The 3,844-nt window shown below is 48.0% G+C and overlaps 3 non-coding genes across 3 annotated transcripts in view; all 3 read left to right on the top strand.

Moving 5' to 3' along the window:
• The first annotated feature begins 246 nt into the window (after positions 1-246).
• Positions 247-2,235, top strand: LOC143206336 (small subunit ribosomal RNA). Its single transcript, XR_013008315.1, has one exon. It is a non-coding gene; the product is annotated as a small subunit ribosomal RNA (ribosomal RNA).
• Positions 2,236-2,943: 708 nt separating this feature from the next.
• On the top strand, positions 2,944-3,098 carry LOC143206335 (5.8S ribosomal RNA). Its single transcript, XR_013008314.1, has one exon. It is a non-coding gene; the product is annotated as a 5.8S ribosomal RNA (ribosomal RNA).
• Positions 3,099-3,517: 419 nt separating this feature from the next.
• The window catches only part of LOC143206337 (large subunit ribosomal RNA), a 4,098-nt gene continuing 3,771 nt past the window's right edge, over positions 3,518-3,844 (top strand). Inside the window, exon 1 of the ribosomal RNA XR_013008316.1 lies at positions 3,518-3,844. This exon is cut by the window's right edge and continues 3,771 nt beyond it. This is a non-coding gene — a ribosomal RNA (large subunit ribosomal RNA).

Raw genomic sequence — 3,844 nt, forward strand, 5'->3', positions numbered from 1 at the left:
TGTGTCTAAGATGATGATATCGTTTTGTTTTATTAGACAACTAATATTAAAATGTAAGAGCGTGGCGCCTCGGACCGGTTTTTCCGTCGTCTAGGCGCGCTATCATGCACCTCCTTTTTATTAGTCGTCGATATATATTATATATCGTCGTCTTACGCACACGTTTCTTTATAAGTCAAACTTATAAAATAAACTGTGTCTGTATTTGTTTTATCTGCTTCGTGTCGATAAAATAATAAGAACAGTTCCCTGGTTGATCCTGCCAGTAGTCATATGCTTGTCTCAAAGATTAAGCCATGCATGTCTCAGTACATACCGAATTAAGGTGAAACCGCGAAAGGCTCATTAAATCAGTTATGGTTCCTTAGATCGTACCCACAATTACTTGGATAACTGTGGTAATTCTAGAGCTAATACATGCAAACAGAGCTCCGACCAGAGATGGAAGGAGTGCTTTTATTAGATCAAAACCAATCGGTTTCGGGTTCGCGCTCGTCATCGTACAACTTGGTGACTCTGAATAACTTTAAGCTGATCGCACGGTCTCGCACCGGCGACACATCTTTCAAATGTCTGCCTTATCAACTGTCGATGGTAGGTTCTGCGCCTACCATGGTCGTAACGGGTAACGGGGAATCAGGGTTCGATTCCGGAGAGGGAGCCTGAGAAACGGCTACCACATCCAAGGAAGGCAGCAGGCGCGCAAATTACCCACTCCCGGCACGGGGAGGTAGTGACGAAAAATAACGATACGGGACTCATCCGAGGCCCCGTAATCGGAATGAGTACACTCTAAACCCTTTAACGAGGATCAATTGGAGGGCCAGTCTGGTGCCAGCAGCCGCGGTAATTCCAGCTCCAATAGCGTATATTAAAGTTGTTGCGGTTAAAAAGCTCGTAGTCGAATTTGTGTCTCGCGCCGCCGGTTCATCGTTCGCGGTGTTAACTGGCGTGTTTTTCGCGAGACGTCCTGCCGGTGGGCTTAGTCGTGTCGCGTCGCCGTCGCGCGTGCGTTTCGGCGTGCGTGTTGTGCGCGTCGTGGTTACGACGGCCCAACTCAATCCTGCCGCGGTGCTCTTTACTGAGTGTCGAGGTGGGCCGGCACGTTTACTTTGAACAAATTAGAGTGCTCAAAGCAGGCTAAAATTTCGCCTGAATACTGTATGCATGGAATAATGGAATAGGACCTCGGTTCTATTTTGTTGGTTTTCGGAACCCCGAGGTAATGATTAATAGGAACGGATGGGGGCATTCGTATTGCGACGTTAGAGGTGAAATTCTTGGATCGTCGCAAGACGAACAGAAGCGAAAGCATTTGCCAAAAACGCTTTCATTGATCAAGAACGAAAGTTAGAGGTTCGAAGGCGATCAGATACCGCCCTAGTTCTAACCTTAAACGATGCCAGCTAGCGATCCGTCGACGTTCCCTAATATGACTCGACGGGCAGCTTCCGGGAAACCAAAGCTTTTGGGTTCCGGGGGAAGTATGGTTGCAAAGCTGAAACTTAAAGGAATTGACGGAAGGGCACCACCAGGAGTGGAGCCTGCGGCTTAATTTGACTCAACACGGGAAACCTCACCAGGCCCGGACACCGGAAGGATTGACAGATTGAGAGCTCTTTCTTGATTCGGTGGGTGGTGGTGCATGGCCGTTCTTAGTTGGTGGAGCGATTTGTCTGGTTAATTCCGATAACGAACGAGACTCTAGCCTGCTAACTAGGCGCTTTTTGACATCCTAAAGGCCCGCCGGCCGCGTTGCTTTCGGGTTTCGCGGTTCGTGCGCGGTTTTTACTGTCGGCGTACAAACTATTCTTCTTAGAGGGACAGGCGGCTTCTAGCCGCACGAGATTGAGCAATAACAGGTCTGTGATGCCCTTAGATGTTCTGGGCCGCACGCGCGCTACACTGAAGGAATCAGCGTGTCTTCCCTGGCCGAGCGGCCCGGGTAACCCGCTGAACCTCCTTCGTGCTAGGGATTGGGGCTTGCAATTGTTCCCCATGAACGAGGAATTCCCAGTAAGCGCGAGTCATAAGCTCGCGTTGATTACGTCCCTGCCCTTTGTACACACCGCCCGTCGCTACTACCGATTGAATGATTTAGTGAGGTCTTCGGATCGACACGCGATGGCGTTTCGGCGTCGTCGATGTGTAGGAAAAGATGACCAAACTTGATCATTTAGAGGAAGTAAAAGTCGTAACAAGGTTTCCGTAGGTGAACCTGCGGAAGGATCATTACAGTGTGTTGTTATGCCTATATATATATAATAGGTAAACGTACAAGTCTGTAAAAATCATTGTCGAACGTTAAAGAGCCATCTACGAAGTTCGGAAGTTCCGATCGAATTTCGACGTCGTCAACGTAGCTGTTTTCGGGTACCTATAATATATGGTTTTAAAAGATGTACGCCCGAAAGCGGAGATATATACGATGAAGATGTTGTTATATAGGACGACGAGTAATAATCGTCGGCCTACGACGGATTTCGTTATAAATGGACAAATCGAGCGCAAAATAAAACGATTTTGCCAATTATATTTCTAATCGACGTTTCGATCCTCATATCGACGAACATATACGATGATCGGTAATGTGATTAGTTTACGAAAATCTTATCACCCTTCGTTTGTTTCATTCCAAAAGGGTGAGATTTAGTTTACGAAAATATTGCCAAACTATGATCAGCGTATGCTCTTTTGTTGTCGTACGAGGTGAGACGACGAAAATTTACAACGAACGTCACCATTTCGAGTAGTCTGTCTCCGCTCCTCTCGTTGTGTGTAGTGGAGAAGACGAAAATAAACCGTAAGAGCGTTTTAAAGTCGACGGCGGCTGCGAAAGGGGCGCAAGCGCTGTCTATGACGTGAGCGCGCGTCGTCGTCGTCGTCGTCGTCTTATAATAGAAACGTTTCGATATGCGTTTAAAACCTAACTTAAAAAAAGATTACCCTAAACGGTGGATCACTTGGCTCGTGGGTCGATGAAGAACGCAGCTAATTGCGCGTCAACTTGTGAACTGCAGGACACATGAACATCGACATTTCGAACGCACATTGCGGTCCTGGGATCTCATACCCGGACCACTCCTGGCTGAGGGTCGTATCTCATTTCAAGACTGCTCGGATTTTCTTTGATCTTCGCGATCGACGAGAAATGTCTGAGCGTGCTGAGCGTATAAGCGCGATTCGATCGCGACGTTCTAAAACGTGACAGCGGACCCGTACGTGTGACCTAACTCTCTCGTACGGGTCGTACGAATATGAAAGGGATGAGACGTGTTTAAAACGGTCGTTCGCACGTTTTTGTGATAAACGTAGCGCGCACCATTAATACGATCGTCGTATCCGATAAAATTAGTTTTTAATCGACGTCGGATCGTAGGTGCGTTGTCTCTCGAATACGAGGGAGAAAACACCGTTTTTCGACGGCGCGTCTTTTCCATTCTAAACTTTTATATTTCGTATTGGCTCCTAATCTTCATTATTATGATGATTACGAGCGCCACGCATATTAAACTAGCGACCTCAGAGCAGGTGAGACTACCCGCTGAATTTAAGCATATTACTAAGCGGAGGAAAAGAAACTAACTAGGATTCCCTTAGTAGCTGCGAGCGAACAGGGATTAGCCCAGCACCGAATCCCGCGACCGACATCGGGCGCCGGGAAATGTGGTGTTCGGGAGGGTCCATTATCTCGACGTTACGTCGCGCGTCCAAGTCCATCTTGAACGGGGCAACAGCCCATAGAGGGTGCCAGGCCCGTAGCGACCGTGACTGACGGCGAGAGGATCTCTCCTTAGAGTCGGGTTGCTTGAGAGTGCAGCCCTAAGCGGGTGGTAAACTCCAT

This window comes from Rhynchophorus ferrugineus, unplaced genomic scaffold (assembly GCF_030347505.1).
Source record: "Rhynchophorus ferrugineus isolate W39M unplaced genomic scaffold, kcgeb_rfMv2 rfM648, whole genome shotgun sequence".
Taxonomy (NCBI): domain Eukaryota; kingdom Metazoa; phylum Arthropoda; class Insecta; order Coleoptera; family Curculionidae; genus Rhynchophorus; species Rhynchophorus ferrugineus.